Raw genomic sequence first — 24,799 nt, 5'->3', positions numbered from 1 at the left:
CCCCTTAAGGGGAATGGCCGTTCAGGTGTGGCAGTGACAGCACTGCAGCCACTGTGGTACTGCAGCAACAAAGATTTTTTTGCACTGGCCTGGAGAGCAGCACTGGCCTTCTGCAGGGTCCAGGGGTGGTGGCTGCAGCCCCTCTGTGGGCCTCCACACTACTGTAAACGGTGCTCATCTTAGATCAGAAGCCACTTCTGGTTTTCAACTGAAAGCTCATCTCCATCCCGTTCTGCCCTCTCCCCACCTCCACAGGTGGCTTAGCTGCATCAGCAGGCTCAGTGGGATATGGTGGTCTTCTGATGCTGCCACCTCTTACAGTAGTGTTCAGAAAATGGCCACTGGCAAATGCTCTGCGCACCACCATCAGCCATTTTACAGCAGTGGAAAATGGCTCCATGCGCTCCCCTGATCTTGTTGGGATCAGGCAGTCAAGCTACTATCCTAGGTAAATTTACCTGGGAGTAAGTTCTATTGAACACAGTGGGGTTCTGAGTGCAGAGGCTAGTAGTATTTTATATTTATTAATTTTTAATGCAATTTTAATTTTTTATATATTTGATTTAACTATTGTAACTCACTCTAAGAGTTTTGGATGAAATGAGCTAGTCCTTTAAATAAAGTATAACAAAGTTTCCAAGTAGGAAAATGAGGGCCCAGTCCTATCCAACATTCCAGCACCAGTGCAGCTGCAATGCAGCCTTGAGGTAAGGGATCAAATGTTTCCATGCCTTGAGGCAGCTTCTGTGACTGCCCCACCACCACAGGATGCAGTGCATGCCTCATTGGCACAGCTGCACTGGCTCTGGAAAATTGGATAGGATTGGGCCCTGAGGTAAGAGAAGAAAACAATCTAATGAGAACATTTAAAGTTGATGTTGTTGTTGTTGTTGCCCCACAAAGTATAAATTTTGTATAAACTTTGTGGGGCATGGCTATGGGTGGGTTATTATGAGAACCACCTGCAATTCAAAATTTACTACTATTCCCTGGTTATCACCCTCAATAAGAGCACATGAAGTGTAATGACTGACAGCCCAATCTTATCCACACTTTCCTGGAAGTAAGCTCCATTGAATCTAATGGGACTTACTTCTGAGCAGACATGCATAGGGTGGGGCTGTGAAAGAGTGAGCTGTGACTCAGAACATCCCTGATTCAAATCTCACCTCCACCACAAACTTATAGGGTGGCCTTAGTCGAGCTGCTTTCTCTCAACTGCAATGGGGGAAAGTAATACTGATCTTACAAGGTTGATACAGAGGCAAGATAAAACATGCTCTGTTTTTGAGCAAAAAATATACTCTGAAAGTGTTATATAAATGTGATATATTATTTGTATGTAGTCATTCATCATCCATGTTACATGCTACCAGTTGTGTGGCTGTGTCCTCAAAAGCCTACTGGACCTAGATGTTTCATTTTGTAGTCATGGCAAACAGCTGGTGTTAAAGCTAACTTCCATGAACTTATCTAATTCCCTTTTAACCCATTTCTGCCCAGCCCACAGGTGTACACATTTTATCCCTGTTGCATATATGCATCATTGGGCAGAAATGGCTTAAATCAGTCTAACCTAGTGGCCATCCCCAGATCTTATGGCAGTCAGTTCCATAGTACTGCCTTTTGTCTGCCCTGAATCTAGTGCCACTGAATTTAATTGGGTGATTCTGAGCACTAACATTATTAGAGAAGGAGAAAGCATTCTTTCACACAATTTGCCCACCAAACATAATTTTATAAACATATGGGTCAGCTGGGCTCTTAATAATAGGAAATCCACATCCAGGGATAAGAGTCTAGAAAGGGGGTAAATTCTTATTTGCTGGGAAATAGTTAAAACACAAATTATAGAAAGATTCAGAGCCCAATCTACTCACGTCTATGCATGTCTACTCACTCCCATTATAGTCAATGGGGCTTACTCCCAGGAAAGTGTGGACAGGATTGTAGCCTTAGGGCCCAATTTTCCAGTGCTGGTGCTGCTGTGCCAATGGGGTATGCGCTGCATCTTGTGGTGGGGCAGCAGTCACAGAGGCCCCCTTAAGGTCCCTTACCTTGGGGCTGCATTGTGGCTGCATGGTGCTGGAAATTGGATAGGATTGGGCCCTTAGGCTGCAATCCTATCCAGACTTTTCTGGGAGGGAGACTTGTGACTATAAAGTGACTTACTTCTGAGCAAACATGCATGGAATTGGGTTATTAGGGGAAATAAATTTAACTGTCCAGATAGAAGAGACATCACTGTCTTTGTAAACATGAAGGGCCTGAATCAGAATCAGAAGTAAAAAACATATGCCTTGTGCACACCCAACCCCTGCTTCCAAGCAGATGCTTCCATACATTTATTTAAAAAAAATAACCATATGGTTATTTTTAAATTAAAATTAGACATAAACCACAGTTGGGAGTGAACTGGCTTCCAAAAGATGAATGTCTGCTGATAAAATGCCTGAGCTAGCAGGTTACCTGCAAAGGCAGCACCAGAAAATTTTTTTGATGGGGGCACAGAAGGGGCAAAATGCTTTTGGTAGGGAGCTTTGTACCACATGTTTGATTTCTGAAAGAGATATGACAGCTTATTTTGCATGAGCACTCCTCTCCTAGGCATATTTTCTCTGAAGTGTGTCCTATTGATTTTCAAGGAGTTAACTGTCAAATCAATATGTTTAGGATTGCAACCTTATTTTAATTTCCAGTTTATAATTAACCGCAACAAGTATAATTAACTACCTGGGGGGGCACTTACCCCCCTCTAGCACCACCTATAACTGACAGTGAACTGTGCAATATGACTCTCAGACAGCAACTTTATGCAGACTTTCCTGAGAGCAAGCCCTATTAACCTCAACAGAGCTTGCTTCTGTGTAGGCATATATAGGATTGCCGTCAACAGCAGCGTCCCTAGATGCATCCAGGGCTTTGACATTGTGACATCATGACATTGTGTGGCGTTGACATCACCTCTGGGTTCCCCTATCTTGAGGAGATACTGGCGGCGGCGGCCTTGCAATCCAGTCTTCCAACCTTGCAATCTGACTGCCCTTCTCCAGATCACCTCCTTGTGTTTCGGTAGCCTTGCTGTCTGGCTGCCGCCCCCCTTCCTTCACCTTTTGAGGCTCAACTTTGAGGCTCAACAGAGCCTGAATTTATCTAACAGAAATTGCTCAGTGGTGCCCACTTCAAGTGGCGCCCCCTTCAAGTGGCGCCCAGGGCACATGCCCTACCTGCAATACCTTAGATACACCACTGTCTTTCAATATCATATTGCACATTTACAATGGCCAGTTCTTAAACCTAAGACAGTGGTTCTCAAACTATTGTGTGGAATTTGAGCCACTCTAAGTGTTTGCAGGGGTGGGGGAATGGTGACAGCACAATCAGAACAATTGTGCCTCCAGCAGGGATCCAGGGATAAGCTGGGTAAGCTGGATCCAGGTAAGCTGGGCAACCCAGAAGGCTGCAGGCTGCTCTGGATGTTTGGACTGCAGGCCTTGGAGTGTGAACCCATGGTCGCTGTGCAGTTCTGTCTTTCATGTGGGGCGCTTGCCTATTGGCTTTTGTGCTTGCAATAAAGACACACTTGTTACTCAGCTGCTGCATGCAACCCAGTTATATTTTCCCAAGGTGCTGTGTACAGGGTTGGCTCTGTTTTTGACTGCCCTAGGCACATTAAAATCCCCACCCTTGCCACCTGTTGTACTGTGTGCTGTGCCTCATAACAAAAGCATATTCAATAACTAAGATTGGCCTGGGTGATTTTATTCTTATTTTCCCTTTTAAAGCCTGTACTTATTTGTTTGTTTAGCCATGTAATCAATTTTGTGAACTACTTTTTTGTGGAAAAGCAATATATAAATATTCTTATCAACAGCAGCAACAAAAATGCCTCTCCTTCCTTCCCTTGCCCTTTTTACAACCAAGCCAATGCTCCAGGTGGCTGGTGGAACACAGGCAACCTCAGCCCAGCCGATCGGCTGCGTCTGTGGACGTCCTCCAAAAGTACAGGCAGATGCTCACTCTCTGAGGCACCCCAGAAGTCTAGCATCCTGTGCACTTGGTCTGCCTCTGTGATGGACTTGGCCCTGAAGGTGCAGTGATTGCATTTTTCCAGAACTCTGATGACATCATTTTGTCAATAGGAAAATGCCATTTCCCCCTTCACAAGCATGCCTTTTGCATGGTGAGTGCTGAGTGGAATGTAGGGTTACAAACTTTTCAACATGCAACTCCAGCCACAACTTTGTAGGCAGGCGTCAACTTGGGATGTTTGTTCCATGCTACTAAATACTTCACCAGCTGATTTCTGCACATCAAGCTATTGTTAAATGCAGAAGAACAGGGTCGTGCTGTGTTTTTTTCTGGTCAGCAGGTATGGTGATGGAGGGGAGCACTGAAGCCAGTGCCTCAGTCCTTTCTCTGGACTTCTCCCTATATCAGGGACAAAATTTGTAGACTCAGCTGCCACCATAAGGACCAAGACTGATGGAGAGAGACAATCCTTGAAAACCACCTTCCCAGTTATGTAGCAAATTCCTCCAAAAAGTATCCAGTGGTGTGCAGCCAATAGTCCTGGGGACCTGGGCAAGGCTCTGGCTAAGTTTGACAACAAGCAGGTGAAAAGTTAAAACACAAAAAGAGGTAGCAGTGGATAATACAAAGGAGGCTTGGCTGTTGGAAGTGCCCAGGTGTGGATCTTAGCAAAACTACAAGAAGATGATGCGAGGTAAACTTAAAAGCAAAATTATTCCTTAGTGTATCTTAACTGATTTGAGGTCTGAGCTTTGTGGATACAGTTACACCTCTGTGATTCCCAGAGAAGCAGAAGAAACTGGCCATGCACAGATCTCCTCTGAAACAGCAGATCAAAACACACAGGCGTTTCCTTGAGTTTGATCTTAAGAAACCTTCTTAATTTCCTAAGAAATTGTACCAGTGTTCTTCAGCCCTTGAATTGTGACCCGGGGGGGGGGGTGTCGCAGCTGGAGTTTTATTTATTCGAGCCCATGAAAACCATTCTGTGTGCACCTGCAGACAAAATGCAGTGGAAGATATTTGATGTTCCCAGTGTCAGAAATTGTGTTTTCTTTCTGAAATGTTTTTTACTTTCAGTTTTGGAAACTTTTGTTTTATTTGTTAAATAAAATAAGTTTTGTTAAAACTTTTGTTTTATTAATGCTGCATTTTAAAAAGCTTTATGATGAGATTCAATACCAAGGATCCCACTGAGCAAGGTACATACTTGCAAGTCAGTGTGTATAATCATGAACAGAAAGTATAAAAATGGGAATTTTATAATATATGTGTTTTGGAAACTGTACTGTGTGGGTTGCCAGCCTTATACTTTTTAATCATGGGATTGTGGGATGAAAAAGGTTGAAGACCACTAATTATGCTATAGGGTTGTTTGATGGGCTCATTTGGGGCCACCTAGGCATCCCTACCTGCCCCATGACCTGTCAGGTAGACTTGGATGACCAATTGACTGATGCATTGCAATCCCAGCAGGTGGGCTGGCTAGAGATATTATTCTTGGTGGATTCAGACCAGCAGCAGGCCAATCAGATCTTCCACCTAAAATGCATGCATCTGCTGCCTCCACCACTTTGCCTCTTCGCCATCACTACTGACTCCTGTTTAAGTGGCACCTAAGGCAGCACACAAATCTTTGTCATCATCCCCCTTTGGGGGGAGTGTGGGAGTCCTACCAGGTTGCCACTGTGGGGATCTAACTGGGGCAATGGCTCCATGCACCTGTGCTTGGTGATGACATCATTGCCCAAGCAACTCTGGAAGCTGGAGCACCAGCAGCTCAGTAACCAGAGGCACTCCCAGCTGGGAGGAGTAGGTGTGATGGCAGGGAGATTTACAACAGGAGAAGCAGAGGGAGGGAGAACAGTCAAGAGGGAGCAGAAGCCAACAGAGAAAGCAGAGCAAGTGTAGAGAGAGGCAAGCAGGAGAACAGAGAACAAGACAGTAGAATGAGCAGAGGAGGAGGCAGTAGCCTGAACTGAAGGAAGCTGGCAGAGAGAGCAGAGGCGAGAAAGGTAGTAGACTGAGTGGGGATTTCAAAGGAAAGGGGGGAAGACAAGAGAGAAAGTGGAAAAGAGAGGCAGCAGTGGCAAGAGAGACAGGAAGAAGGAAAGGAAACCTGGAGAAGAGGCTGCAGTGCTGTGAGGCAGGCAGGGCAAAGAAAGGAGGGAACTGCACCAGTTCAGACCCTGGGGATCAGGTCACAGAGACTGAGGTGAATGGCTGGGCAGAAGAGAAGAAGGAGCTCCATCTGACTCCATCTAGTGGAGTCAGAATCTGCATAACATCTGGGAAAGGTGAACACTTTGTGACTGAAGGGTCCCTCCAGCTTGTAGCCTCTTCCTCCTCCTTTCTCCTCTGGTTGCATTTGGAGGGATTAGGTAAGGGGTGGTGGCCCATGTCAAGGGGCAAACAAAAACTTTTGCAGCTGAGACTGGCTCTGAAGGTGAGGAGGAGCTGGGGCTGGGGCACCTTCCTTATGAGGAAAGGCTACGGCGTTTGGGCCTCTTCAGCCTAGAAAAGAGACGCCTGAGGGGGGACATGATTGAGACATACAAAATTATGCAGGGGATGGACAGAGTGGTTAGGGAGATGCTCTTTACACTCTCACATAATACCTGAACCAGGGGACATCCACTAAAATTGAGTGTTGGGCGGGTTAGGACAGACAAAAGAAAATATTTCTTTACTCAGCGTGTGGTCGGTCTGTGGAACTCCTTGCCACAGGATATGGTGCTGGTGTCTAGCCTAGACGCCTTTAAAAGGGGATTGGACAAGTTTCTGGAGGAAAAATCCATTATGGGGTACAAGCCATGATGTGTATGCGCAACCTCCTGATTTTTAGAAATGGGTTATGTCAGAATGCCAGATGCAAGGGAGGGCACCAGGATGAGGTCTCTTGTTATCTGGGGTGCTCCCTGGGGCATTTGGTGGGCCGCTGTGAGATACAGGAAGCTGGACTAGATGGGCCTATGGCCTGATCCAGTGGGGCTGTTCTTATGTTCTTATTTAGGAGGGGCTGCTTTACCTCAGCAGCCAACACACCAATGAGCAAACCACAAATGACCTGCCTGCTTCACTATTCCATCTTTCTGCAATGGCACTGATGCCTCAGGGAAGCTCCTATCCTATTGAATCTTAGGCTGAAAGGTTTTCCTTAAAAGAAATAGAAGGATAAAAGAAGGGAGGGGGTTTCAATAATCACAGCTGGCAACTCTGAGAGGTTTCCTTGCTTCTGTTCTTCCTCAAAGATTCTTCTGTACAATACTACCATGGCTCTCTTAGTGATCTTCCTGACAGAGGGCTTTTCTTGTGGGAAGCATTCCTGGCCTCTCCCACAACCCCCTGGGGACTATACTAATCCCCCAGCTGCTTGGCATAAGAAGAGAGGAGCCATAGCACCATGGTAGAGATAGAGAACATGGTTTGCATGTGTCGAGGATCCCAGGTACAATCCCCAGCAAGGAAAGACCTGTCTGCAAGGGAAAGATCCTTGAAGACCCACCACCAGTTCCTTCACGCAGTACTGAGATAGTAGTACTGATTTCCAGCAATCAGGGCTGTCTGAGACCTCCAATCTCTTCAGACAGTACTGAGATAGCAGGGCCAGACATAGGAACTGTGGGGCCCAATTGGAAACAGTTTTTGCAGAACCCCAGATTCACAGTCAAAGTCTGTAGAATCTTAGAGATATATTTTCTTTCAGTGTTCTTTCTTCTTTTACTCATATTTACAGGAATCACAGAATCCTTAAAAAAAAAAACACATTAAACGTGTATTTACAGACTTGTCTTTTTTAACTTTTTCAGAGTAATAAATTTGTGTGCTGTTCTATAATTAACATAATATGTAATTCAAGTACAATTTCAAAGTTTTAAAATATTAACAGTATAAACCAACACCACTGATTTTTGAAGAACTCAGAAGAAAATTAAAATCATTGCTGTTTAATATAAAATCTACAATGTGGTGTTAGTTATCTGTTGCAGTGTGTTCAATTGGTCCAATTGGCTTAAAGCCAGCCCTGTGAGATGATGCCCAAACCCCGGCCCTGGGACCACTTGTGGCCCTCAGGAAGCCCCCATTCTCCAATGAGCTTCTGACCCTCTGGAGATTTGTTGGAGCCCACACTGGCCTGATGCAACTGCTCTCAGTGCGAGGGTGACTGTTTGACCTTTTGCGTGAGCTGTGGGATGAGGGCTTCCTCCACTGCTTGCTGTTTCACATCTGTGATGCTGCAGCAGCAGCAAAGGCCTTGAGCTATTGCAAGAACTTTACTCATTCATATAAGTTCATCTTTAATATATTCATTTATGTAAACTTATGTAAATTTATTCAAATTTTAAATGTAAATTAATTATTTTTTCCCCGGGAGGGGGGCTCCCCCAACACAGTGTCAGAGAGATGATGTGGCCCTCCTGCCAAAAACTTTGGACACCCCTGAGCTAGATGGACCAAGGATCTGATTCATGTAAGGCAGCTTCATGTGCTCACCTCTAGCCTAAAAGGGAGACTGCAGTTAAGAACCCAGATCTACCAATTGTCTCTTGGACAGTGCTCCTCCCTGTCTGTACATCACTTGAGCCCCCTCACAGCAAGGCACTCCAAACAAGAGGGTCTGCACAGTGGAACTTCCAGAGGGTGGGCACATCCCATGTTGGGGTGGGTGGGCTGTATTTTCTATGCAAAATGCCTTGGGCCAGTCTTGAGTGACAGCTGTGCACCATGATCAAGGGAGTCAGAGAGACACGTGGAGCTTGTGGGACGCATGTGGGAAGGGGACCAAATGCTAAGGAAGGCAGGATTGTGTAAAAGAGGGACTTCTATGTGGAAATTCCTACTCTGCAAGCCCAGCTGCACAGGCCCCTTTCATGCAACAGTGGCAGCTTTTGTGCTTTGCTCGGGGTCACGCGAACAGGGTGGCACTGGCTGGCCAGCCCTTTTTCTCTCCCTCTGATTCTACTTCTGTGCCTTCTGCTGTAGCAGCTGGAGGCGCAGAAATTGAAGCTCTCCCTTCGCATCACTTTATCTCCATGCTTTTTTCACCTGCTTCGTTTTGGGGTTCTGTGAACGGCCAGAAGCAATCCCCAGGCGGCAACCCCGTAGACCAGCAGTTTGTGTGCTTTGGGTGGAACTGAACTGGATGCGCATCAATTTATCATTCACCTTGGAAACAGCTGGCTGGCTGTCCAGACTCCCCTTTCTTGTGTGCATGTCCGGCGTGTTGGGGGTTAATGTCTGCTACTTGGCGAGCTTGTCTGCAAAATCCTCCCTCTGATACCCAAGACTGTTCTTTAAAAAAAGAAAATCAATCTTGACGGCCCGTGGCCAATAAGAGCAGCCCGGAGCTTGCCAGACAGCCAATGGAGTGGCACCATCTGCGCTGATCTGACCCACCCCACCTCTTTCCTGAAAACTGCCCACATATGGGATGTATATGCAAGGCGTCTATATATTTCTCTATACAGAGACGGGTCGAATCTCGACATAGGATTCCAACGGGGAGCGGGAGCGCGTGGCAGCAAGGAGACGGGGCACCTCCGAGTCATCGCCCCGCAAGTGTTCACACGAGCAAGGACTGAAGAACGAGGAGCAACTTCGGTGTCCCCCCGCACAGCAGTGTCACAGCCTCCCGCTCTGCCCAATGCGCTGCCATCCACCGCCGCCCAGCCCTTGGCACCCATGGCAAGCGGGCAACAGAAAGACGATCACCGACGACGAAGCGAGCCCCGGCAGCAGCCGCCCTGCGCTCCCCACCCGGTCCCCTTTTGTGCCAGCCTCTCCAACTTCTTGCAGAGGAAGAAGAAGCTTCTTGTCAAAGGGGGGGGCGCAGCCTGCCCGGGCCCTTTCTATGCGCGCTGCAAGGCGGCTGGCCGGGCACGGAAGGGGGAAGAAAGGAGGACCCCCCCGCCAAGGTGACGCTCGCAGCGAGCACACAAAGGGAAGCGCCTCCTGTGCGCGCACAGCCCGCGCCCCGCCCCGCCCCGGCGAGAGATCAAAGGAGGAGCCGTGAGTAAGACGGTCTTGGGATGGTCCTGCAAGGTCCCCTGCCGGAGCGCCTCTGTCTGGAGAGGGGGAGGTGTCCCCATCACCCTTTGCACGCACCCCGGCGGCGCAGACGCCACTGGGAGGAGGGAAGGTCGCCGCCAACCCCCCTGCCCCCCCCACCCCGTCTGCGGTCAGGATCAAGTGGGAAGGCGCTGCTGCGCCCGGCTGTGAAATCGCTCCTGGTCACGATCTGCCCTAGACGGCGGGAAGGGAGGAGGGATGGAGGGCCAGAAGGCAGCAGGCCCCCCCTGCCCTCCCCACAGACTCTGAAAGTAGCAGGGAAGGGCGGGCAGGGCCAGCACCGCCGTCAGAGGCTCATCTGGGCTGAGTTGCATTTCCTCAAAAACTTTTGGTCTTTGTTCTTAAATGCATCAGGGTGGAAAAGATTCCCCCCCCCCCCGGACTTTTATAGTCCAGGAATGTTTTGTCAATTGAGGAAGTGAATGATTCCAAAGTGTGAAAGAAATCTCCTTTGGGTGCCCAGGCTAAGTTGGTATATTAGCAAAAGTAAAATCCTAGAAGTGCAGACCTTGGGACTAGTAAAAGCAGGTTGTTCTCATTGCTGGAATTGGAACTCCTGCTCTGTGAGCTCTGTGTGGCCTGCCCTGTTCCAGTGCACCTACTGGTCTCTGGTGTGGACAGGCAGGGGTCACATTTGGAACAGATGCTGGACCGCGTGTGGCCTGCAACTGTGCAGTCTAAACTGGCTTTGTTAGGAGGATCAGGTCAATGAGCTTGGGCAGGGGTTTGCTGTGCTCCCCCATAGTCCTGGACCACATCTGAGACATGCATAAGGGATGTGTGTGTTTCTCCTTGCTCCATGCACTTCCTTGTCCCGACACTGAGCAGGTGAATCTCCCCCATTCCAGAGACAATGCTGACCTCCATAGAGTGAGGACCTGACCCCCTCTGTTGCCAGCCTACAGAAGGTGTGGAGAAAGTGGTCTATTTGGTAACAGACCAATTTAAGGTAAGGAGTTTAGACACTGGTTGGGCACCTCTCACCCCCCCCCCCCAAACAGCCCTTCCAAGTTGTGAATCAGGTTGTTGGGCTTATCTTTAGGGCTTATCTTTAGGGACATACTGCACTCTAGAAGTGCCCAGGAAGCATCATGCCATCTAAGGGGCCAAGGATGCACATGGTTTGAAACTTACACCTTGGCATCTCTGAACCACTGCCAGGGTTCCTGGTTATGCACCTCTTTCAGCACAGCTGTCTTCGATGACAAAATACTGTAGGCTGGTCTTGCTGCCTACACAGAATTTGCCTGTGAATTTGAGCAACTGGGTGGATACCAGGGACTAGATCTGCACATGGCTTTTGCTGTTGTACTGCTCACTGAGACTGAAGTACCAAAGATTAATTTTCATGCAGTCTTCCAATGAGGGGTACAGTCCTGTGTGGAATATTGGCATGGGATTTTGCAGTGATAGGGAGTATTGCCATAAATGACATGCCCTAAAACTTAATATATGCAATCTAAACTGCTACAATGGTTCCTTTTGGAAGGGAATACTTAATTTCTAAAAAGACAGGGGTGGGGGCTCAGGCCTGTTTGAGAATCATGCCTCTGCCCAGGAAGTACTGTATTTGAGATCAGTATGAAATTGATTACTGCTGTGGGAAAAGTGCTCTGTACATGCTTATGTCCTTTAGTATTCCTTCATTAAAAAAGAGCCATTGGCCACAAATTGACAGAAATATGCTAATCGGGTATCTTCAAAGGAGGAAGGGTGAGGACTGCAAGAAAAGACCAGCAGTATTTGCAAACTTTTTATTTTCTCTTCCTGATTAAAACACTGTTCAGATCAAGGGACAAGGAATCTGTGGATGACTCGTCCAGTTTTCTGGCTGAGAGATGATAAATCTTTTGCAAAATGCTTTGGAGGATGGATGTCAGGACCTGGGAAAATGGTTTCAGAAGTGACCGCACTTTCTTTCCTTTGCAGTGGGAAGTAGTTCGGGTACTTATTCGGGCACTTATTCGAGCAGTTACTGATTGCTCTCTTTCTATAAGGTTCAATGTGTTGCCAGTTGGTGGAAATTGGCCTCAGAATGCAAGAGGCATGGAACCAGACTCGTCCCCCCACCCCCGTTAAGAGTCAGCAGCAAAAACTGCTTGGGCATCGGCTGTGCTTCAACTTGTACAGGGAGTGGCCACCACAAGGCAAAAGGAACAGAGAATCCCACTCGGGGTCTATTCACTGCACTGACTGATCCAGACCGAAGCAAGGAAAACTCTGGATAGCAATGGAACCTATCTTTGTTCCAGGGCCAGGAGTACAAGTAGGATGGAATAACTGGAACATCTGCTCCTAGTGCAGCCTAAACAGAGCTGCAACAGAATATGTGCTATGCTGAAATTAGCATGTTTTTGGAATCCAGAGATTCTGGAGCATTGTTACTGGAGATTCTGGAGCAGCAAAAACTCCCAGCATCTTAAAGACTAACCAATCCCCCCCCCCCGGCATACGTTTTTTCAAGTGAGAGATGAATAACAGGCTAGGCAGAATGACTCGGTTGCAGCTTACCAGCCTAATGCTGTCTGAATCAGAGCACTGCAATCCTAAACATGGTTACCTGGGAGTAAATCCCATTGAACTCACTGGGGCTTCCGGTACTTCTGAATAGACATGTACAGTGTTCTTCTGTAAAGCACATGAAGGCAGCAACCTGTAACCCAGTTTCTAGGGAGTAAACCTCATTGAGCTCAGTAGGATTTATTTCTGAGTACTATAAATTTGTTTTGGATTGCGCTACATATCAGTGAAAACCAGCAGCATAGCAGGAGAAAAGCTGAGACTTGTGACACTGAACAGCAGCAGCCGGAAGATATGAGTTTTGTTTGTTTTGCGCAGCAACTTCTGAGCTGGACTAGTCTGTGGATCCATATTTATAAGTAGGGAGGGCTGTAGAGTTGAGAATCTGCCTTGGCTGCAGGATTGATGCTGCTGTCCCAAATTGATCCCAGCTACCGAAAGGAAAATGCAGTAGTTCTCTGGAGGTTTGTCAGAATAGAAGGGTGGATGAACAGCATTCAGGTAGCCCTTCACAAGACTCCAGCTACTTTCCTCTGAGAGCTTCCACCACCCACCCTTCATTGCCCTACTCAAAGTTCTTAAGGTGCATGTGAAGTTGTGACTGTAATTATTCATATTTGCAATGTGTGAATAGCTGGGAATCTGAGATGCAGATCTGGCAAAGCTCCAGAAAATACATTTGCCATTCCTGTGTCCTCAGAGACATGCCTGAGAGGTTGCAAAGATATGTGCCTGGGGCTGTTTCCCAGAAACAAGAATGTTAAGAACAAGAGCAGAAAAAGCAGAAGGGCTGCAAGCCAGGCCCATGGAACTTAACAACCTGCCACTCCAAATAAGAATCAGATAGACATAAATCCAGCCGTGCACATTTTGAACCAATCTCTCTCACTGCTTTTGAAGTCTCAGTCAGAGAGGCAGGTAATTTTTTGTGTGTATGTGTGGTTTCAACAAAATCAAAGCTGGCCTGTGGACTTCCCTCTTCCGAGCTTCACAATGCAGATTGCCCACTGCTCCTGGCCAGCTTGGAATGCAACCTATTAATGGAAACGGCAGTTGCAGTCACAGCAGTTCTGTACATGGGCTGCATCCAGATGGTACCATAGCTTCTGCTGTTCTTGATCAGTGCTTACAGGCTAAATTAATATCACAGGAAGATGGCAAAATGGGTATCTGAAAACCCTAAGGTTCTTGGGGGGGGGCTAGTTGTGTGCTGCAGCATTATGATATTGTATGGCAACTGAGGCTGCCTCTTATGCTCAGTAGGGGGTAAGTTCTGTTGGTCTCAAAACAACATGTTTCTGAAAAAGCAGGCATAGGAGCAAATTGATAGCATTCCAGGCCTTCTCATATGTCATTATTATTATTATTATTATTATTATTATTATTATTATTATTATTATTATTATTGATGACAATGATAATAACTCATTTATACTTCTTCATCACAATCTCTGCTGGGCTGGTTATGGTCTGCAATTTGGGACCTTGCAAGATTCTGGAAATCACAGAGATATCGCCATAGGATTTTCGCTGTTCCCAGCAATGTTTTTTGGAGCTGAGCTGGTGTAATTTGCTCAAGCCCAAGAATGTCAAGGTGTTTCTTCAGACTTCTAGGCACTGCTCCAATCTCTACACCAGGGGTGTCCAAATGTTTTGGCAGGAGGGGCACATCATCTCTCTGACACTGTGTAGGGCCAGGAAAAAGAATTAATTTACATTTAAAATTTGAATAAATTTACGTAAATGAATATAGTTGAGATGGCACTTATATGAATGAATGAAGGTCTTGCAGTAGCTCAAGGCCTATAAAAGGTGTTGCACAAAGCAAGGCCAGCCTTTCCTTCGCTGCCACTGCTGCATGTGAAACAGCAAGTAGTGTAGGGAGCCCTTGTCCCACAGCTCAGGTGAGAGGTCGAACAGTCATCCTCACAATGAGGGCAGTTGCGTCAGGCCAGCACAGGCTCCAGCAAGTCTCTGGATGGCCAGAAGCTCATTGGAGATTTGGGGGCTCCCCGCGGTCCAGATTGGGAGCCCCTAAGAACCGCAAGTGGCCCCCAGGCCAGGGTTTGGACATCCCTGCTCTATACTGAAGATGACAGTGAAGCCCCAAAGGCAACCACATGTGCTTGTGTGGGGTTTGAACTCAAGGACTTCTGGTTCATATTTCAGTTTCTCAACACTCTGCTACTCTAACCTTAGTTTAACATGTTATTCCAGCTGTGCAAAACACCTGGGCCATGCAAACTATGCTCTCACTACACCTTATATTGTGGATGCCTTCTACACTTCTAATGTTACAATTTCAGTTACTAACCTGTGCAATGAGAGTGATTACAGCAGGAGGGGCTGCTCATAGTGAATTTCATGATCTGGGAACCAAGACTCCCTGGATTTGGGTTCAATTCCTGAAAAGGAAAAATGCCACTAACTTTGCTTTTGGCCTTTGCTGAATCACTTTGCTTCCAGGTGTCTCAATTTAACTAACTCTAAACAAACTTGATGAGCTCATACTCATATGGGGGACAAGTATTTTGATTCTAAGAGGGTTTGATTATTCTTGGAGAGAGACCAGCCCTCATTCCAAGGATTCTTTCTCTGTCCAAGTGAATGTGAAATGGGCTATCTGTGCCAAGTCCATCTGAATGCCAGTGATCTCATGTTTTCAGGGAGGGAAGAGAGGGGGATTCTCAGCAGGAGAATAAAAGCTGATCACATGGAGAATGCCTTTGCTTTAACAATATCAGAGGAGAGAAGGCTGCATTTGTGAAGGCCTTCTAAAATGTTTCACCAAAAAGCTTTTTTAAAAACCAGCACAGCCTTGTGATTTGTTCCGATCAATTCTTAAGCCCAATCCTATGCATGTTTACTTAGAAGTAAGTCGTGTTTTTAATTGAACTTACTCCCAGGCAACTATGCATAGTTGTGTTTGCAACCTTAGTTCTTGTCTACATTCCATGTTCAAGCCAGTTTCATGCCCTCCTGGCTCCTTACTTAGGCACCTTGAGAACTGCAGGTTTTTCAACAAAAAGGACCATGGGCCAAGGCAGGCAAGGCAGGCACAGTGTAGGAAACATGTGATCCACTCTCCCAACTGTCTAAAAAACTTTAAAGCAGGTTCTAGTGTTGGTGCTTCTTCTTTTTCCTCCAATGCAGAGGCACTAGATTAGGAAAATGGAGAGGGGAAAGGTTGGGTGCCCTTCCCCAAGTGCCACTGTTGTGATCCAATTCTGAGCAACCCCCATCCCTTCCAGTTGTGAAATTTCATATATAGGCCTTCTTTGAAGATGCATTCCCACCTAGAATGCCACACTCATAACTCATAAAAGTATTTAAATTCATTCAAAATGTATATTGGATCCTCAAGCAATCTGAGGACTATCCTATGCAGACACTCATAGACACTTAAGACACTAAAGACTGTCCTATGCAGAGTAATTTTCCAAGACTCAGGAACCCAACAGTTGCAGTACCTGTATGAAGCACAACAGCAACCCTGTGTGACCTGTTGCACCTTTCTTGCCCTGGAATCTTTTCTGCCCTTCCATATCTGCTTCCCATGTGGGCACACTTATTTTCTCATCAAGGGTTGGTAACTAAAGGGTGGGTTATCCTCCGTTCAACTTCTGTATTGCTTACTCAATGCCTGAGATCAGGCTACAGATGGAATGGTTCCCAAGAAGATGATCTAAAGTCCTTTTCTAATTGGTGTGTGCTGCAGTTGTGTGAATTCACCCTGAGACAGAGGGCTTGCCAGGGCTCCAGATCTTGAGTGTCTCTATGCTTTTAGGAGTTGTGTAGAAGAGAGAATTCCTCTATGAGGAGGAATTTTCATTGGAGCACTGCAGTCCTGCAAGGCTCCAGGAACCCCATTACCAGAATGGGGCTTTTTATCCATTGCCTTGCTTGATGTGTTATGTTATCAGGTGTTTGCTTGACTGGTGGAGAGGCTCTGTTTGGAGGGGGGGGGGGGAGAGAAAAACCAAGGAGTGAGGTTGTGGAAGGAGAGTAGAAAGAAGGGGTGTTACTGGGTAAGATGTTTCTATGTTTCAGGGAGGGGCTTTTGAGAGAGGGAGGGAGGGAGGATGTTTCACCGACTTATGTGGTTTTGGCCAAGTCACTCTCTTGGTCTGAATTCCCTTTCTGTAAAATGGAGGTAATGGCAACCTACTGCTCTGGGTGTGGATATGAATTTTAACACTCTGAAGATTATATGGAAAAACTTGATGAATAATCATGGAGCCAGAAAATATGGTGATGACCACTAGTCTAGAGGTTTTGAGAACATTGTGGAGGCCTGTGAATAGGCATGACTACTAAATTGAACCTGTGTGTACAAGGGTAGTATCATCTCTAATTAACAGGAGCTAGCGATGAACCTCAGGGGATGGCACTACCATTGTGCCCAAGTTGCAAATTATCCAGAAGCATCTGACTGGCAGCTGCTGGAAACAGAATGCTGAGTTAGAGGGATCCAACCCAGCAGGCAGTTCTTGCTTCCACCCTACCCTCTAACAAACAGCCTTCAAGTTAACTTTCCTTCCTGGGTTGCTGTAATGCCTGGTGATGGTGACAGTCATGATTATGTAGGATGGAAATGCAGATTTGGCCTGCCCTCTCTCCCCTTATTCAACAAGGATAGCAGAGAAATGTTGCAGCGTCTTCATGCTTGTAACATTGTGCTTTCTGATTGTAGCATGTGGGAAGTGCAGTGCACTGAGTCCTTCCCCCTCCTCCGCAATGTCCTTGTATACCAAGGCCACTTGCAGGATATCCTACTTCAGGATATGCTTTGAGGGAATTGCCCCCACTTCTGCCACTATTCTGTAGTAGCACCACCAAAGAATACCTTAGTAGAGAGGAGACTCTAATCTAGAACCTTCTCCCTGCCTCAAGGATGCTCCACATCAGTGAAATGTGTATTGGGATGATGGTGAGCATTAGACCTTCAGATGTCATAAGATATAAGGGGCCACCATATATTGGGTCAGACCAATCTGGCATAAGAGTTTGGTTGGACTGGCAGCAGTTCTCCAGTTCAAGGCTGGCCTCAGGAGTGGGGACCAATTGAAACATTTTTTATGGGGTCCCATAAAAAGGTCAAGGTCTGTCTGTCATCTTAGAAATAAAGGTGTGCGCTACTTAACAACTGGGATAGTTCTCTGATCGCCTTTGTTATCCGATTACATTGTTAAGTGACCATTCAGCCCAATCTAGTGCCTTTGTGGTGTACACAGACACTCCCTGCCAGATACTAGCTGGCTGCACAAGCTACTGGAGATAGATTACCTCTTCTTTGCATTAAGAGCTTCTTTGTTGTGTAAACAGACACTTTGCTGTAGGCTATGGGAGACCTGACTGCCTCTTTACGAGCCTCTTTGTTTTGCTTTGAGCACCATCCTATATACCAGGGGTCTGCAAACCCCAGCCCCGGGGGGGGGGGGGAGGGGGGAGATGTGCCAGCAAGCCTCTTTCTGGCCCACATCCAACCTCTTGTCCCCTGAAAGCCTCTGGCCCACTCAACTGAACATGACCAGAACTGTGCTCTGATTGTGTCTGGAGGGTGTTCTGAGGGCCAGAGAGGTGGAATGAATGTGCCCATTCATTCATTTATTCACTTATCTAAGTTCCATCTCTTATTTATTTAAATTTTTTTCCAGCCCTCCACACCACGCTTGGTATTTGATGTGGCCCTCTGGCTGAAGATTTTGGAGACCCCTGCTATATATGGTCCGTTAATAAGTGGATGGTTTCTAAGTGGTACACACCTGTATAATTTATTATAGACTTTCTCTCTATGGTAGAATGGAAAGCAATCAGAATGTGCGCTTAAAAAGTGCAAGTGAGTTAAGGGACCAAATGAATCTAAGCATATTTTAATATAAAATTGCATACAATGTTTCTCAAACTGTGGGACAGGACCCACTAGGTAGGTCACGAGCCAATTTCAGGTGGGTTCCCATTCATTTCAATATTTTATTTTTAATAGACTTGATGCTACCATGGGATGTGACTGCATTTGGGAAATGTTACAGATCTGTACTTTTAACAGGCTAATATGTATATGTTTTAAACAATGATAGTGTGGCTTACTCCTGGGTAAGTGTGGATAGGAGTGCACCCGAGGATTGTTAAAAATTTTCCTGCTTGATGATATCAATAACATCACTTCCAGTTGGTCCTGACAAATTCTCATTCTAAAAAGCGGTTCCTAGTGCTAAAAGTTTGAGAACCACTGGCATACACGTATGCCTACAAGTAAACAAAGAAAATGTGTAGATTACCTTTGAAAAGTACATAGTTACTAAACCACTTGTTTCGGTGACTGTGAAATGATTTAGTAAAAATATTAATTTTATTTTTACCCTAGCATGGGACCCCCTTAGGTGTGGTGCCCAACTGGAAGCAATTGGTCCAATTGGCTTAAAGCCGGCCCTGCTCTAGTGTCTTGGGGCTCTCATAGCCAGGGTCAACCCATCCATGAGACCAATTGAAACATCACCTCAGGCAGCAGTTTGGTGGGGGTCGCCCATCTCTGCCTGCCTGCTTGCCTCCTCCTCTGCATCTCCCATTCCCTGGACTGGAAAAGAAAGAGGGAGGTGAAGAGAAAGAGAACATGGGGAAGGGAGGAGAGTGCTGAGCCAGAACACTGAAACGTGGGAACAGCAGAGGCTAGCACATCATTGGGTAAGGGGGGGGGCAGCATTTGGCATTCAGCCTCAGTGGAGGCGTCACTAGGGTTTGCATCATCCAATGTGAGAACTCACTGTCTCACCCCCATGATGGACCTCCACCCATACCAGACCATACAGAATAAATTACAATATCATATGCACAACCTAGATATAGTGGCATTGCTAGGATTGGTGTAACCCCTGTTAACTTTTATTTATTTAAATATATAACAGTACAGGTCACCCAACAATTCAGTAACCAACCAAAAATCCAGTGACACACTTTGACACTCACACAACTGAATAAGAGTTCTAGTATTAGCTCTGATACACAGAAATGAGAGCTGACTCATACTAACACCTTATAAGTTCTCTGCCGTTAACACCTCATTGGCTCTTAGAACCATTGGTCTCATTGGTCCGTTTTAAGTTAAGGAAATCCTTTTCTGGTTATTTGGCTATTACTTTTCATAGAATACAGATATCTCAACACACTTCGTTTCATTGTATTTTGTTTTAAATTATGCATTGAATGATATATAACAAGATGGCATTATTCAAAAATACCAAGATCTTACAATTTTTGCCAGTAGTGCTGTCACACACACCGAATGCATCATCCAATGTGGTCCATACCCCCTGCTCCCCCTAGCAACACCACTGTGCCTCGGGCATCAGGTGTTCTTGGGCCAGCCCTGCTCACAGCTTTCTCTACCCGTTTCCAGTCCCTAGAAAGCTCCTCTTATTCTTCCTTAGCAACTACTCTTGCCTCTCTCCCCCTTTGGAGTTCTTATATTCTTGGTTTCCCCTAAGCCAACCCACTGCTATCTCTCCCCCATTTCTCTCCCATGGCATAATTCTTACCTGTATTCATCTGGCTCAGATATACTCTGGAACTAAGGGATTGCAGCATTTTAAAGGCTAGGCTGGCTTTTTCCTATGTCAGAAACACTTCCAGATTTCAGCAGCCAGGTCCCACATGGACCAAGAATGTGGTGGATATATATGCACATGACGATAAGGGGACTGCCAATGCCACAATCTGATAGCCAGGGAATCAGGATATGATGTTTGTGTCCCATTATCTTTAGTTCTCACCGTGTTCAGTTAATTTCAAGCATGTAAAGAATTGCTCCTTGCTTGGTCTCAATAGCACAGGCTGCACCAGGGAATTCAAGGGTGTCCTTACCCCCACCCTCAGCACAAGGTTGCAACCTGTATATCTGAGTAGGAGGGATCTGTAGTGCTCTGATGGGTCCAGGTTATCTGCCCTCTCCCATACATTCTGGTTAGGACCTGGTTAGGATTGTGCCCTGAGTTTGTTAGCAGCACACCTGGAGGGTTTTGAAAGGGAGGGGGAAGTGATGAATTTGCAGGAGGGGAAGACTTTGTTTTGTGTGTATCTGCTAATTGCAAACTGATGCAGACTGAGACCTAGAGACTGTTTGGCTGGAATCCTAACCCCACTTTCCTGGAGTAAGTGCCGTTGAACACAATAGGACTTACTTCTGAGTAGACCTAGCTAGGATTGTGCCTTTTGTCTTACAATAGCAGCCACCAGAGTACCCCCCTTCCCCCAAAAGGAGGCAGGAGGAAAAAGGGGAATGGCTAAAAAGGAATGGGGATTTTTATTTTTAATCAATTTTTGGAGACAAAGCCATCAAGAGTGGCTTTTTTCTTTTTTGAAGGGGGAGGAAAAAGAGAAAGGTGAAGATCCTGGGTTAAGCTGACACAGACCCCCAAGCCTATGTAGGTCTACTCAGAAGTAAGCCCCATTTGAGTCAATGGGGCTTACTCCCAGGAAAGTGTGGAAAGGATTGCAGCCACACCCAGCAAGATTACAACTCACCCCAAAGTAGATGGGGGCTGCTCACACACACACACCCAACATGCAAATGCCACCCCTGTTCCCCCAGGCAAGATGGAGGAATGCAGACTGGGGCATTTGGACACCCCCCCCCACTAGGAGCAGGCTGGCTCCTCCCTTCCCAAGCAGAGGAAAGCGCTGCACTGCCTGTACTTACTTTGAAGCCTGCCAGGAGCGTGCCCTGTGCTGATGCGATGCAGCACTCTTCTCTCCTCCAGCCTTGGCCAATCCCAGGATGCCCAGGGTGAGGGGCGCACTGGGAAATGTAGTCCTTGAGGCGAGGTTGCACATGGAGAGAGCTCCATGATGAGATACGGCTGCCTACCCAGCCAGCCTTCTCTCCCATCTCCCAGTACCATGTTTCACAGCCCTCCCAGCCTCACGCTGCCCCACCCATCTCGTTCACAGCTGCAGAAAAGCAGCAAGTCAGCAGGCAGCACGTAGAGCAGAGCAGCGTAGCCTCTCTCCCCGAGATGCCTGGGGACACTCCTGGAGGCTAGCCATACCTCACTAGGGAGGCGGGATGCACATATTGAATACCTCAGGGTTGATGGATTGATGCCTGCACCTCTGTAATAGTGCTGTGGCTTGGCTGCTTTTTTCTGGACCAAATAGTTACCCGCCCCCCCCTGCCCCCATGGCTCTACTATATGTAGCTTTTGTTGTGAAATGATTTTACCCTTTGGTGTTACACATTTTATTATGTGTATTTGTAAGCCACCTTGGGCATTTGCCTTGGCATGGGAAAGGTAGGATATAAATTTTTCAAATAAAATTAGAGGTAAATGTTACTAACTTGAGGGAATCAGCCCTTCTCATGGCTTAGGAATCATGGAGTGAGAGATTTACAGCCCAATCCTGAGCTGCCCACAGCACCCAGGCTTGGTGGCCCTGCAGAGGGCTGCCGCTGAATCCTGTGCGTCCTGCGCGACTGTAGGATGCTCCTGGGGAGAAGGGGACATTCATCCCCTTCCCCCGAGTAAGGGAAGCAGCCCACAATGGGGCTACTTGCTTTAGCGCCAACCAAAAGGTCGGTGCTAAAGTAAAGATGCTCGTGTAGGGCGCGCAGCCCTCCATGAGCGCCCTGGATCCTGCGGAGCACAGCTCCACAGAACTGCCTCTCTCCCTCCCCCCCAACATGCCTCCCACCTGCCCCCTGGCACGCCTCCCCCCTCCCCGGAATGCTCCCACGCCCCTGGCCACGCCCCTGCCTCCCGTTCCGCAGCCCGGCGGTCCAGGAGACCGCCAAGCCGCGGAACCTGGGCAACCACTGCATGCCAGCCCAGCTCCGGCCGTGCTAGGCTAGCTCCGGTGGGAGCCCGGTGGTAAGCCGCTGACCACAGGATTGAGCTCTTAGTGTTGGATTCAAAAGAGGGTTTACACAAGCAGAATGGCACTTCTGCTGGTGCCAGGGAGGGGATGACTTCTACCAACTCCTGCCTCTATTAGCAAACCCTCTACACATCATGCAGAAAGGAGAAGGAGGGTATGCCCCGCATGGCTAATTTATACCCCTTCTATTATGCAGTATTTACATACCACTTCTGTTCTATCCTGGCTCCCCCTTCCCCATGTTAGAATTGTAGTTTAGCACAGGTGCTTGGAATTCTGTCACAATTCTCTGCTCTCCAAAACTACAATTTTCATGGTTTTCTAGGAGGAAAGAATGACTGTCAAAGCAGTTCATTCTCATTGGAGATATTTCATGGGACGGGAGAATATGTTTATTTAAAAAAAAAATTAAATGTGAACTTGGTTGAGTTTGGAGTTAAACGTAGATTAACTGGTTCTGGAAAGGCTGAGAATTACTGAGCCAGACTTTAATCACTGGCCTCTCTTAAAAGCAAAGCTCTTAGTTCCTGATTTCTTCCTCCCAGCATTGTTCACAATCCAAGCAGGGCCTAGATATTTGGGGGCAATGTCAGCAAAAAGTTGGAGATGTCCAATCTCCTATAAGTGGTGCATTCCAGCATTCTCCCATCTCCCTTCAGGCAAAAGAAGTGAGATTTATTTTTAGGAAGGTGGGGGAGCACTGTGGTGAATGTGACTTAGCGGGGGGGGGGGGAAGCTGGTCTGGACCTCTAGAGCTACAGAGCTATCATTACCACTTTGTAGAATGTTATTTATAATTTCAGGAGGTTTACTTAGAGAAACACACCCACCAAAATTTGCTATAAAAAGGAAAAATAGGCCCGTGGTTGGAGGCCCGTGGAGACGTAAGGGGATGAACTTTCTTTTCATGTTAGAAAGTGAGTCTATTTAGGATATTGCCTCCACCCTCTCCTCCTTTAGTACGTCCAGGCACACTAAATCTGTCTGCCAGACACAGCCAACCAGCTTCCATGGAAAAACTGCACATGTTACAACACACACACACAATCAGAGATAATAATAGTGAATGAACAAAGCTGTCAGCTAAAACATTTTAATTGCCTGTGTTGTAGTTTTAAGATTTTTCTAAAAATGCCTGAAGTACCCATGCATGGTTTTAATTTGCTTTTAATAATGTGCCTGTATTTAGTGCCTGTACAAAAACCATCTGAAGATGGGATTCTGAACATTTTACCTATGAGCTCCCTGTCCAACCCACAGCCCAGTTCTAGCCAGTTTTCCAGAGTCCACGCAGCGTGACAATGAGAGGCACACTGCATTCGGTGGTGGTGGTGGTGAGCAGTCATGGAGGTCTGCACAGGGCAAGGGAATATTTGTTCCATTACCTTCGGGCAGCATTGTGGCTGCATTGGCACTGGAAAGGTGAATTGGGTTGGGCTGCCAGTCCACCATTGCCTTCACCTGAACAATAGGATTTGTGTTTTTAAGCAAAAGTGACCTGCCTTTGGGAACCTCTTAGGAGGTGAAAAGACAACATGCAAATTCCCAGATAAAGAAATAAACTTCTGAGGGAGACTTTTTGTAGAAAAGCTTGAGAAGCTGCTGGGCACACTTTTCAGAATGCAAGCGCCTTGTTTTAAGCTTTAATAAAGCAGACATATTTTTTTCCTTGAAAACAGGAGATTCGGGTCTGATGCCCTGTGCTGTCAAATGTGCTCCGTTTTCAGCGCTGGGCCCTTAGAGTGGGGCTTCTTTCAAAGCTGCAAAGCATGGGGAGTGTTACCAGATGCAGCTTCTCCTGCCTGACTCCCAGTGACGTGAGAAGCTGCTGCATCGGGTGCAGTTTCACCATTTGTGAAACTCTTAAGGGAAATTCAGTAGCCATCTCACAGTCCAAACCTGACAAGCCTAGGATTCAATTCTCTGGGGTGACAGGACTTCAGAAGACAATGGCGTTCTAGATGGCATGGAGTGGCAAATACTTGCCAGCAGCACAACTGCATGGCTATAATTGCGTTTTGATAGCAGCTTTATGTCAGAGGAGGGAGGGTCAGGAAAGGTGGGTGCGCAAGCATTTTGTAGGTGCAAGGGGACAGATGTGTCCCATCCCCAAGAATGCTACCTACTACCTATGACAGACATGAGTATTACACTTCTGTGGCAGAAAATTACAAGTCAACTGTACGTAGGCCAGGCTGCTGCACACGTGCAGTTCCTTCTCAGCTGGTACATGTGTCCCCCAGTGCTCTCCTACAAAGTAAACCCCCTGCAGGCTTGCCCTCAGCTAGTCAGTGCTCAGGGATGGGCT

The 24,799-nt window shown here is 46.8% G+C and overlaps 1 long non-coding RNA gene across 2 annotated transcripts in view; it reads left to right on the top strand.

The window, feature by feature from the left end:
• Nucleotides 1-9,441: 9,441 nt before the first annotated feature.
• Nucleotides 9,442-24,799, top strand: part of LOC136642030 (uncharacterized) — a 37,147-nt gene continuing 21,789 nt past the window's right edge. For both annotated transcript variants that reach the window (XR_010793945.1, XR_010793944.1), the window contains exons 1-2: nucleotides 9,442-10,041; nucleotides 10,950-11,050. This is a non-coding gene — a long non-coding RNA (uncharacterized lncRNA). The remainder of the gene's footprint in view (nucleotides 10,042-10,949; nucleotides 11,051-24,799) is intronic.

The sequence above is a fragment of the Tiliqua scincoides genome, chromosome 2 (assembly GCF_035046505.1).
Source record: "Tiliqua scincoides isolate rTilSci1 chromosome 2, rTilSci1.hap2, whole genome shotgun sequence".
NCBI lineage: Eukaryota > Metazoa > Chordata > Lepidosauria > Squamata > Scincidae > Tiliqua > Tiliqua scincoides.
The sequence above is the reverse complement of the archived record's forward strand: the minus strand, read 5'-3'. Positions and strand labels throughout refer to the sequence as shown.